The sequence below is a fragment of the Microcaecilia unicolor genome, chromosome 6, assembly GCF_901765095.1.
Source record: "Microcaecilia unicolor chromosome 6, aMicUni1.1, whole genome shotgun sequence".
In the NCBI taxonomy this organism is placed as follows: domain Eukaryota; kingdom Metazoa; phylum Chordata; class Amphibia; order Gymnophiona; family Siphonopidae; genus Microcaecilia; species Microcaecilia unicolor.
In genome coordinates this window covers 109,750,118-109,763,766 of record NC_044036.1, presented here as the reverse complement: position 1 = coordinate 109,763,766, position 13,649 = coordinate 109,750,118, and positions in this window count along the sequence as shown.

Here is a 13,649-nt window from a genome sequence, read left to right as displayed (position 1 = left end):
CCTGTTGCTGCTGCTCTCTTGCTGGTGCCATGCTTTTTCCAAGTGACCATCGAGACTTCAAGCAGCAATCTTGTGAGACTACTGCTTGAAGTCACAGCGGCCATTTGGAAAAAGCAGAGCACCAGCGAGACAGTGGTGGCAGTGGGGCAGGAAAGAGTAGGATTCTTTCTTGCCCGAAAGAGGCTCTGCTGCTGCAGATCCTCCTCCCATACTTCACTGGTCAGTGCAGGGGTGGCTGTAAAAAAGGGGGATACTGTGGGTGAGAGGGGGCCGCAAAAAAGGGGGTTGCTATGTGTGGGGGAGGGAGGGAGGGGCTGTAAAGAAAAAGGGGGATGCTGTGGGTGGCTGTAAATAAAAAGGGATGTTGTGGGTGGGAGGGGGCTGAAAAAAAAGGGGATGCTATGTGTAGGAGAGGGACAGCTGTAAAAAAAGGGGAAATGCTATAAAAAAGGGATGCTGTGGGGGGGACTGCAAAAAGGGGGATGCTATATGTGGGGGAGGGGAGGGGCTGTAAGAAAGGGGGATGCTATGTGTGGGCGCAGGGAGAGATTGAGACAGGGAGAGAGAGGGGACTAGAAAGAAGGGGGATGTTATGTGTGGGTGCAGGGAGGGAGGGGGCTGGAAAAAATGTAGATGCTCTGGATGCTGGGAAAATATGGATGGTATCTGTGTACAGGGAGAATGGGCTGTAATATTGGTTAAACATTCTGCCAAATAAAACTTGCAGCATTTGCAAATTTTGTGCATAGAATATTGCAGAATTTGCATATTTCATGTGTAGAATTTTGTAGAATTTGCAAACGTTTGGCTCATTTTACTAAAGTGCAACAAAAAATGACTTGCATTGTTGTAGGCGCATGTATTGGATATGCACAGGTCTATTTTTCAGCTCACCTGCACTTCCCCCTATGATCAGAGCTAATTGTGTGCCTATGTTTGTATGCAATTAGCTTTGATAATAGGGGCGATATAGCCCCATGCTGTTCCAGTGCTATTTTTAGAGTGCTGTTTGGAACAGCATGGGCTTCTGATTATCTGCCCATTAAACTTAAAAAGTTCCATAGGTTATTAGGGGCTCATTTTCAAAGCACCTAGACTTGTTAAGTTCCATAGGTTACTATGGAGCTCATTTTCAAAAGAGAAGGACGTCCATCTTTCAACATAAATCGGAAGATGGACGTCCAAATCGGTATAATGGTAACCCGATTTAGGACGTCTCCAACTGTACTCTGTCGCAAGGACGGCCAAAGTTCAAGGGGGGGGGGGGCGTGTCGGAGGCGCAGTGAAGGTGGGACTTGGACGTGCCTAACACTTGGACGTCCTTGACCCATAATCGAAAAAAAAACAAGGATATCCCTGACGAACACTTGGACGTTTTCACCCAGACCTGTTTTTATTACGACTAAGGCACAAAAAGGTGCTCAAAATGACCAGATGACCACTGGAGAGAATCGGGGATGATCTCCCGTTACTCCCCCAGTGGTCACTATCCCCCTCCCACCCTCAAAAAACATCTTTAAAAATGTGTCGTGCCAGCCTCTATGCAAGCCTCAGATGTCGTACTCAGGTCCATTAGAGATACTCTAAATGATAATAAGTTAGGGCTTGGATAATCTTCAATAATTATCAACGATAAAGTGTATATCTGATATCCAAATAATAATGATGAGTGATGCGAAATTTTGAATGAGGAAAAAGCCTCAATTACCGAGGAGAACTCCTATGTTGGACAGCCAACTGAAGGGAGCCACCTCTCAATCATCATGGGCTAAAAAACCTCTTCAATTCACACTTGAACCTGATGATTAAATCTTAACGGCTCTATCCACCATCCACGGCCCGACTTCGGCCCGAGTTTTGGTGACTGCCTCAGGGTCCGTGGTATCAACCGACTAGCTGTACTCCTAGAAAACACACGATAAGATATAATTGTATCACTCATTTCACTCACGGCGACCTCCATTTGTAACGTCACATGTTCCTTACATTAAATGCTGCAGTTCTTATTCTCTGTAGGTGCTGCCAACATGGCTTCCCTTTATGAAGCCTAAAGTCAGTCGCTCAATGAAAGAATGCACCAATGGGAAGACAGCTACCCACAAATTATTCTGTAAGGCTATCGCCGCTAATTCTGCAATGAAAGAGGTGGGTATTCTGCAATCATTCCGTTGCTCCAAAGTATCCTTCAGAATATTCATTGCTTCATCCTGAGGGATGATTGTGTATAGGCTAGTCACATCCATTGTTAGCAGCAGCCAATGATCTTCAGGATGAAGCAATTAATATTTTGAAGGATACTTTGGAGCAACGGAATGATTGCAGAATACCCACCTCTTTCATTGGAGAATTAGCGGCGATAGCCTTACAGAATAATTTGTGGGTAGCTGTCTTCCCATTGGTGCATTCTTTCATTGAGCGTCTGACGTTAGGCTTCATAAAGGGAAGCCATGTTGGCAGCACCGACAGAGAATAAGAATTGCAGCATTTAATGTAAGGAACATGTGAAGTTACAAATGGAGGTCGCCGCGAGTGAAATGAGTGATACGATTATATCTTATCATGTGTTTTCTAGGGATACTCAGGTCCATGACAGCACATGCAGGTCCCGGGAGCAGTTTTAGTGAGTACTGCAGTGCACTTCAGGCTGGTGGATACAGGCCCAACCCCCCCCCCCCCCACCTGTTACATTTGTGGAGGAAACAGCGAGCCCTCCAAAACCCACTACAAACCTACTGTTCCCACATCTAGGTGCCCCCTTCACCCATAAGGGCTACGGTAATGGTGTACAGTTGGGGGTAGTGGGTTTTGGGGGGGCTCTGCACACAAGATAAGGGAGCTGTGTTCCTGGGAGTATTTTATGAAGTCAGCTGCAGTGCCCCCTAGGGTGCCCGGTTGGTGTCCTGGCATGTCAGGGGGACCAGTGCACTACAAATGCTGGCTCCTCCCACGCCCAAATGGCTTGCATTAGGACATTTTTGACATAGACATCTTTGGTTTCGAAAATCGCCGAAAGAAACGTCCATGTCTAGGGATGTTCAAATCTAAAGATTTGAACGTCCCTGATGATATTTTTTAAACAAAAGATGGACGTCCATCTTGTTTCAAAAATACGGGTTTCCCCACCCATGGATTTCGCCATTTTGCAAGGATATCAAATCACAACTTGGACGTCCCTTTCGAAAATGCCCCTCCACGCAACTTTGTAAGTCTAAGTGCTTTGAAAATACACCTCCATGTAACTTTGTAAGTCTAAGTGCTTTGAAAATACACCTCTTTATCAACCAGCTCATCTTTAGCCACATGTTTATTTCACCCCTTCAAAAAATATAGTAGATTGGTGAGGCAAGATTTGCCTTGACTAAATCGAAGTTAGCTTTTGTCTCATTAATCCATGTCTATGAATATGCTCAGTAAGTTTGTTCTTTATAATAGTCTCTACCATTTTGCCTGACACTGATGTCAGGCTCACAAGTTTATTATTTCCCAGGTAGCCTCTGGAAATCTTTTCAAAAACTGGTGTTACATTGGTCACTCTCTAATCTAGTACAATTCTTGATTTAAAAACCATAAATAACATATTACTAAAAGCAGCTCTGCAAGCTCATTTTTAAACTTTCTATCAGTATTCTGCCAAGTATACCATCCAGTCCAGGTGATTTACTATTCTTTAGTTTGTCAGATTACCTCATTGCATTTTTCAGGTTTACAGAGATTTGTTTCAGTTTGCTGGTATCATCATTAAATACCATTTCTGGTATGTGTATCTCACCTACATCTTAGAACATAAGAATATAAGAGTTGCCATACTGGATCAGACCAGTGTCCATCTAGCCTAGTATCCTGTTTTCCAAACAGTGGCCAAGCCAGGTCACAAGTATTTGGCAGAAACACAATTTGCAGCAACATTTCATTCTACCAATCCTGGGGCAAGCAGTGGCTTCCCCCATGTCCATCTCAATAACAGATTATGGACTTTTCCTCCAAGAACTTGTCCAAACCTTTTTCGCTGTTACCACATACTCTGGCAGTGAGTTCCAGAGTCCCCTCATCTTTGTACGTTTGGAATGAGTAAATAATCAGTTTACTTCTACTCATTCTACACCACTCAGGATTTTGTAGAGCTCAATCATATCTCCCCTCATCTGTCTCTTTTCCAAGCTGAAGAGCCCTAACCTCTTTAGCCTTTCCTCATATGAGAAGAGTTCCATCCCCTTTATCATTTTGGTCACTCTTTGAACCTTTTCTATTTCCGCTGTATCTTTTTTGAGATATGACAACCATAACTGAATGCCAAACCAAAGAATTAATTTACTATGTAAACTGTGGCCTTCTCCTCCCTTAGTGCCTCTTTTACCCCTTTGCTCATCTAGCAGAAAAACTGATTCTTGTACTGGCTTATTGCTTTTAATGTACCTAAAAATGTTGTTATGTATTTTTGCCTCCTTATGTGCTTTGCATTTGACTTGCCATTTCTTATGCTGTTATCTATGATCTTTAGTTAAATTCTTCTTCCATTTTCTGAAGGATGTAATTTTAGTCTAATAAACTCCTTCACCTAATTTTTCAGCCAGGTCAACTGTCGTTTGGCCTTCTTGAAATTGTCTGTATATGAATGCAGAAGAAAAAAATAGGAAAAGTTAGACTGTATGTCATCTCATAGTTCTTGTGGAAATAGGAGAACCAATGTTTGTTTATTAAATATTTGATAATCTGCCAATATTCCCCCCAAAAAGGGTCCAAGTGGTTTACAATACTAAAATCAAACAAACATCAGAAAAGAACTTCAAAATCTGGATTGGACAGAAAAAGCAATCACACAGCAACTACAGCAAGACTACTAAAACAATAAAATCAAAATTTAGAACAATAACAGTTACCTCTGATCCCATATAGAAGATGTCAAGGAAGTCAACCGTATTCTATTAATTTAGAACCAAAAACTAGCTAAAAAAAAAAAAAGCTCTGAGAAGGGATTTAAATTTGACAAAAGTCAGTTCTATTTGGAGATAAGGAGGCAAGTTATTCCAAAGAAAGGGAGTCAAGAAAAAGTAAGACGAATGACATGTGGTCTCATAATGTGTATTTTCTGATGAAGAACACTGTCATACCATGGTACAAATGATATCAAAATGATAAGGTAGACTAAATTGGTAGAGGAGCTGTGCTACTATGATAAAGATGGCATAGAGTCAAACAGGAAAAAAGTTCTGCAGGGAGCAAAATGCAATGTAGAATTTGTATGGATTGAAATTGTATGATGCAGACAATCATAGTGGTGGGGGGTGTATTACCATCAATCTGGACCGGTTGAAGAGACAGCACAATGCTAACAGAAATTAGGAAGGATAATACATTGGTAACAGAAAAATAATGGGGTATTTCAATTACCACAACATTGATTGGGTAACTTTATCTCTAGGACATGCAGAATGTGTTGGACAAAGTCCCTAATGAGATACTCCTTAGCAACTTAGATAATAATGGCATACAAGATACTAAACTGTCTAAAAGACAGAAAACAGAGAGTAGACCTCCATGATTAGTAATCCAGATGAAAATTGTCAATGGTGGCATATCCCAAGAGTTTGCATTGGGACTGGTGCCCTGGAGATAGCAATGAGGAGATCAAATCTGCAGATGAAAAAAATATTCAAAGTTATTATAAATGAAGAGTATTTGGCTCACACAATTCCAGCACTAGCTCAAGATGTATAGAAACTTAATGCACTGATACCTATACCTTTTGGGAGCCTAGAATGTTAATCTGAATTTAAATAAGAAGCAAAACAACCATATTATTCAGTGGTGTAATTAGGCCAGTGGTGTTTCCTTTTCACATCATGTTATGCACTTTGTATATCTAAGGGCCTAATTAGTTCTATGCCTTTGGGGAGAAAACCTCAACAGATGAGGCTCAGTCTCGTACAGGGCCTGAGTTTCGTACAAATATATCCTTTGAGACCATGAAAACCATTCTGAGATGTGTTCGGTAATATTGTTAGTAAATGCTTGAGTACAATTGATATTGGAGATCTGTATATACAGGCATTTTCTGATAGGGGTTGTAGTAGGGTAAGTGAATCTTTTGTGTTGTGGTAGTGCATTGGGCATACTGCCTGTTTTGAGATAGTTGTTTGCAAAGCTTGGGAGACAAATGGCTTTAGTTATCTTTGTTGCTGTCTGTTAAGCAAGGTAAATGTGAGGTACCAAAGAGGAGATAAGATATAGTGGAATTAGAAAAGGTACAGAGAAGGGAACAAAAATGATAAAGGGGATGGGAAAAATTCACTATGAGGAAAGGCTGAAGTGTCTAGGGCTCTTCAGCTTGGAGAAGAGACGGCTGAGGAGAGATATGATAGAGGTCTATAAAATAATGAGTGGAGTGGAACGAGTAGACATGAATCATTTGTTTACTCTTTCCAAAAATACTAGGACTAGGGGGCATGCAATGAGGCTACAAAGTAGTAAATTTAATATGAATCAGATAAAAATTTTCTTCACTCAACGTGTAATTAAACTCTGGAATTTGTTGCTAGAGAATGTGGTAAAGGCGTTTAGCTTAGAGGGGTTTAAAAAGGGTCTGGCCGGCTTCCTAAAAGAAAAGTCCATAGACCATTATTAAATTGACTTGGGAAAATCCACTGCTTATTTCTGGGATAAGCATCATAAAATGTATTGAGCTTTTCTGGGATCTTGCCGGGTGTTTGTGACCTGGATTGGCCACTGTTGGAAACAGGATACTGGGCTTGATGGACCTTTGGTCTGTCCCAGTGTGGCAATACTTATGTACTTATGTACTTATGAGTTACTTTCAGGTACAATAGGTATTTCCCCTGTCCTCAAAGGGCTTACAGTCTGTTTATACCCAATACAATGGAGGGTTAAGTGCAGTGGCGTTCCTAGGGGGGGTGACACCCGGGGCGGATCGCCGATGCACCCCAGCCCCCGGGTGCAGCGCCCCCCCCCCTGGATGCAGTGCGGACCCCCCCCCGGAGAAAGGACCCCCCCCGCGAAGGACCCCCCCGGGTGCACGCCGCTGGGGGGGGGGGGTGCCGCGCGCACATGTCCTCCGTTCCATGCTTCTTCTCTGCCCCGGAACAGGAACCTATTCCGGGGCAGAGAAGAAGCATGGAACGAATGGAGGACAGGCGCGCACGGCACCCCCCCCCAGTGGCGTACACCCGGGGCGGACCGCACCCACCGCCCCTCCCAGGAACGCCACTGGTTAAGTGATTTGCCCAAGATCACACAGAGTATCAGTAGGATTTGAACCCTGGTTTCCTTGGTTTTCAGCCTGCTGCTTTAACCATTAGACTATTCATCCACTTCAAGGGCTTTATGAGACTAGGAGGCTGGGCATCTAAGGGGCCCTTTTACTAAAGCACAAGAGTTTTTGCACTTACTGCACATCTAACACAAATATTAACATGTGGTACGTGCCAAGCCTGAGTGGTAAATGCAGGGGGCTTGCCCTAAATCTGCCACACAGGGAAGAACGTTACCACAGAGGCATCGTGTTGGATGCAGTGCCAGATAGTGCTATCTGCTATAAGGTACCATATGTAGCATTTCCAGTCCAGACAAATAAATAAATAATGCAGCAACAAGCTGTGGTGGTTCACCCCACTCCCTAGTCCAAATGCCCATCCAATACTAGATTCAACAGGACCTGCTAACCAGGATTGCTTACTTGTCTCCTCTCCTGCTCTGCTCTGCTGTACTGCACAGGTCCTTCTTCCTGCTGCATCCAAACAGGAAGTACTTCACACAGGAGGCGGGATGCGGCAGGAAGAAGTACCTGTGGCCGGCAGAGCAGATTTAATGCAATAGCACGATAACTCTGCTCTGCAGTGCACAGGAGCAGGAGAGCCATGCTAGTGCCGGGCGGGCGCCGAGCCCCCCTTGGAGGCCGGGACCTGGGGGAATCTTGCCCCCCTGCCCCCCCTCTCAGTGGCCCTGTGTCTCTATATAGTCCACCTCAAAGATGCTTCCCAAAATTAGAATATGAGAGAAAATAAAAAGATATCTTCAAAATAGGAAAAACATAGGACTGACTACACTTCAGTTCCATCTGAGCGGAACCCTATCCTATACAAGGAGCATTTTAAGTGGTGACAGAGACTGAGGTTTCCCCAACCTCCTCAACAGTTAACCTCTTTGTGGCCAAAAGAGCAGATATCTGGGAATGAGCAAAGAATATATACTTTTGGGAGTTTCATCTAACAATCAAGTTTGCCAAATTCAAGTCCTGGTTTGCAATATTTTGTTGCTGATCTTGCAAATTAAGATATTTATGGGGTAAATAATAAACTTTGGAATACGGTGGCAAATTATTTTCTGAGAGCTCTAACAGCTCCATAAGATCTTTGTGCAGCATATCCATGGGGAGGAGGGAGAGGGACATGCATAGAATAGGGAAAATTCAAGAAATGCAAGTTCCATGTTTTAACCATATTCTCTAAAGTTTCAACTTTTCCCCTTATGTTGGTCACATCTTTGACTATAGTCATTTGAATAGTTTTAATATCTTCCTTATCATTTTACTAATCATAGTTGTAACCAGATTTCCCAAATCATTAGTAGTATTCTCAGTTTGTGTCTGTATCATTGAAACATTCTGAGGAAAGAATATTCACCTGAAGGATTATAACTCTGGCTAAATCTGATATAGCTTGCCAGATTACATCAAAAGTAACTCCCACAGGGTGAGTTTGCAAACACTGAGGTATTACCAACTGAGAAAACTGCAAGTTTGTCCTGCATTCACTGCCATGGCTTGCAAGGGTACCTGCTGGGTTGGAGATGATTCCCTGTGTTGAGAATTTAGGGGTCCCGAGCCCCCCCAAGAAGGCTAGAGTGACCTTAATCTGACTCCATCTCTAAATAGCACTAGTACCGGGGTAATCGGGGAGTTGTGAAGTTCTAAGAGGAATTGCCACTGAGAGAGACGTTAGGTCTAAGGGACCCACATTAGTCCGCCTCTCAGCACTGGCAAGGAATAGATACCAGCCTTATGACAAACTGGATTTAGGTTACAAGTTATACAATGCCGCGAAAGATAGCCTGATATAGCAAAAGCATTTATACTTACAGCCTTTCATCATTAAGTGAAGCCCACAAATCATCATTTGGAATGAGGAGTTTATTTGCTAAGGTATAAGTCAAATCAGTGATTGACAACAGGCATGTACAATCAATTCATTATAGGAATATAATAAGCTGCAAACAGGTGTTAATTATTTGCTAATCTTTTATAATTTCTTTTACCAATTAGAGGTTTTACAAGGGAAAGCAATTAGGTAATTTGTCAATTCTGCTGGACACATTGGTTTCCCTTGGAGAGAGAGTGCCAACCCTTTTCTCTCTAGCTTAAACCAGGAAAAACCCTGATTTTTATAGGTGCCCTCAGGATATGGGTAATATGACAGTAGATATACCTGATTGGATCTATGCTAATGTCATGGTTGTCACTGATTGGCTCATGCTAATGAGTAGCTTCTATCTTGCTAACATGGTTTTGTCTTTAGCTCGCTTGATCACAAATCTTAAGCAAGACCCTGCTCACAGGAAAGTCTCCCTCCTCTCTTGGACAGCTAGTTCCCTCTTTTCTCTGCACCTGGCATGACTCACTCATTGCTCAACTTGTTTTTCTAACTTACATTAGAGAAAATTCCACTTTGTAACAGATACGGGCTTCCATTTTGTGTTGAAATCCTCCATTTTGTTTCCATATCTATTAACTTAACTTTTAGGCCTCAATCCGGGCTACAAACTAGGCCATACTTTTCCAGTAAGCTCCCAGGTATGTCAGCCATCAGATTTCTGACTCAGCCAAGGTCTGTAATGGCCTGAGCTCTATGACTGGGCCCACCACCATTCCAGTGGGGGGGTCTCTGGCTGTATCATAATTATACACCTGGAATGCTATCCACTGCCTCAACAGCCTCAGCCACCGTCTGTGTCGAGCTTCCAATCACCAGTCCTGCCAAGCTGGTCTTTCTTACTCCCAAATTTGCATAGTCTTCCATAACAGACACAGGGACTGCTGGGACCAGTGAGCTCTGTGCACACAGCTACAATGGAACTCATTGGTTGGGGCTGACTGATACATCCAGTCTAAAGGAGGCCTTGAGTTCTTCCATTCCATGGGGCAATTCCAGCGGGTCACTTTCCGATCCTTTGGGTTGTACTCCTGATCTTCTGACAAAAGTACTGATGAGACACAATGGAGCAGGAATCTCTGGTCAAGAGAGCCAGGCCAGTTTACCCCCTTTTCATTTACCCATGTCCAAGCAAATAGTGAAAAAGGGAAGAGAAGTTCAAAAGGATCTTGGTGTGCGTCCACCATCTTGAAAGCTTCAAGACAAAATTGAGCCAAGTGGATTTCTTGTTATTTTTGTGAGACCTTTATCTTCTTGATGTGGGTGAGTTATAAAGAGATATTTACTTCCTATTAAGTTTATGAATATTATTGTATCTCCATTTCTTTCTGGGTATATAATCATGTAAATTCTATTAAAAGTTCTGAATAGAAAAAATATAATGAATTCTTTCATTGGACTATTTTAAAGAGTTACAAAATATGATACATTTTTTTTACATAAATATTATTCTGGAGAAAATTTTGTTAAAATACTTACTAAGAAATAAAGGTCCCTTTTACCAAGCGGTGATAAAACAGGTATTGCGGTGGTGGTGGTGCGTAGGTTTGCTGCATGCTGAGGACCTCTTTTACCGACGCCCAGTATAAGGAAAATTCCGGCTGGGACAGGAAATGGCTGTGCAGTAAGCGAAACACTTTTTGCACTGCCATTTCCTGGTGGAGCCCTTACTGCCTCCTATTTTTTTAGCATGAGTGGCAGGGGCATGCCCAGCAGTAAGGGCAGCGCTGTGCACTTCCTGGTTACCGTCGGGGTCGGCGGTAAGGGCTCCGGCAGAAACCAGGCATTTCACAGTACTGTCCAATTACTGCTAGGCATACCCCCACCACTCACACTAAAAAATTTGTGGGAAGGAAATGGCACATGTTGGGGCCGGAACTACTGCCGGACTCCCCCGGGATAGAGCCGGATCACTGCATGCCATTTCCATGGTAGCTCTACCGCAGCATAGTTAAATGGCCTCAAAGTAATTTTAGGGTTGCAAGTTTTTCAGTGTGTATTTTGTGTCTCACTTGTTATTCATCAGATATTAACTTTAGTTGCTATAGCAACATAATTTAATTATACTCCATTGAATGTTGTCCCTACCAGCCAAGTTGAACAGGGGTTTCTGCAGCATTTATGCCTTCACTTAACAAAAATGTCAATTTACTATAATTTACTCTCTAATTGCAGTACAGAAGAAATAATTTCAGTGCAATGAACATAGGTCAAATGTCAGAAACATTAGGGGGTCCTTTTACCAAGCGATGGTAGGCATTAACACATGCTTATCATTCGGAAAAATGTACTACTGCAGGGCGCACTCAGGCATCCCATGGTAGTTTTGGCATCTGCGCATGCTTCCCATACTCTAAAAAATACTTATCTTTTAACACTGGAGGTGTGTTTGGGGGTAGAGAGGAGGCTTGCCTAATGGTTATCAGTTAGCAAAGCTACATTGCCACGTGCCAGCCGATTAGCATATGGTTAGCGTGTGATCCCTTTCTGCCTACTAAATAGGTGTCGTAAGGGCTCATATGCTAATTGAGAAATTAGTGCATGGCTATTAATTGAGGAAATGAAAAATCAGCCATTTTACAACCACACTAAACGTGGCCTCAGCATGCAGATAAACCCACGCGCTAGTTATAGCGCAGGCCACCTTTTAATGTAGCTTAGTAAAAGGGCCCCCAAGTGAGAGAAAGTCCGAGGTAAAAAGTGTAGCCAAGGAAACATCTTGGCAGCAATTGTGAATATGTAAATTTCCAAAATGAAGTATTTTTTGTTTAAACGTTAATCTGTTTTTGAAAGCCAGTACTTGTATTCAGAAGCTGGGTACTGCGAAACAACTTGTGTGTGTCTCAGAGCTATCTACAACACAGTGCTAAATATTGTACAAATGTAAAAGACACACATCACTAGTTCAACAGTTATAACCACTTACAGTTCTTTAGCTTTCTATTGGGATTTCCATTTGAAATACTTTTGCAGATGCCTACTTCAATGCATTCCAAAAGTAAACCCAGTCCTTCGGTGATTGAGCTGGCTCAGAATTTTTTCCTTGTATTTTCTGCCACTCCAAAAGTGTTTAAATTTGGAAATACGGTTTACTGACCCCAAGTAATCTCAATTTTAATAATCCCAAATCTGTAACACTTGCTGCTTCATAGTTAGAACCTGCAATATTTACATGGAAACGAGAGAGAATTTGGGGTAATGTTAAATTAAGTGTACTCCTCTCTCAATTATCTAAAACGTGTTTATGCTATCAATTAGACAGAGTGCAACATAACCTTTTTAGTGTATGACCACAAAATAGCAGCAGGATACTTAGTTCTGTAGATCCCTCTGGGAAACTGGAAATGTTTTGCTCCCTTAAAAGATTGCAGGGATAAAGAGTATAAAAGCAAAAGTGATGTTTTGCATAAGTCATTTAGGGGGCATTTTATTCTTTATACGTAGATGTGCTCATGTGACCTGCAGTAATAGCCAAATTAGTGTGTGCTAATCCAGGGACTGCAAAATGCTTACATTTGTTTGGAGGGGACGTGTCGGGGCGGACAGTGGGCATTCCAGCGCTAATCAGTTTTGGCTAGATTCAACTAATGGTGCTTAAAAATCAGTGCAGAAAAAAATTGGTACTGAACAGTATTTTATAAAGGTTACCCTGAGATGGGCACCCTTTTATAGAATAGTTCATAGCACCAGAAGCCACACCCAACTTTGGGTGCAAGCATTTATACCAACTGAAGCCAGGTGTAAATCCTGGCATTCATATTGGGTATGGATCCCTCAAATTCTATAACTCTTTGCACATTTTAAGAAAGGGAACGGAAAGAGAATGGGACTTGATATACCACCTTTCTGTGATTTTTGCAACTACATTCAAAGCAGGTTACATAGTATATACAGGTACTTATTTGTATCTGGGGCAATGGAGGGTTAAGTGACTTGCCCAGAGTCACAAGGAGCTGCAGTGCGAATCAAACCCAGTTCCCCAGGATCAAAATCCGCTGCACTAATGCCTCTGACCTGCCCATGTCCCTCCCATTGTTATGCCCCCTTTTCTTAACATATAAGTGCTATTCTATAACAAGATGCATAAGTGTAGTTTCATATAGATTTACCATTTTTGGGCTTTTTCGGCATCTTGCTTACGTTATAACACTTTTACATGCCAAAATAGCACATTACACTAGGCAGCATATCTAGAATTCCCTAGTTAGTGCAGCTACATTATCACAGGCTAGCTTGTAAGCACAGGGTAATCGAGTGAGCCCTTATCACATACAACATAGGTGTCAGTAAATGCTCATGTGATAATTTTTGTAACGGCTGTGTGCTAATTTCAATATTAGCGCATGGCCATTAATATAAAACATGGAAAATCAGCCATTTTACTGCTGCAGTAAAATGGCCTTAGTGAACTTCGTGGGGAAAAACTTGCTTGCACAAGGGCGGTTTAAGGCCTGTTTTTGCTGCAGCTTAGTAGAAGGGCCCATTAGG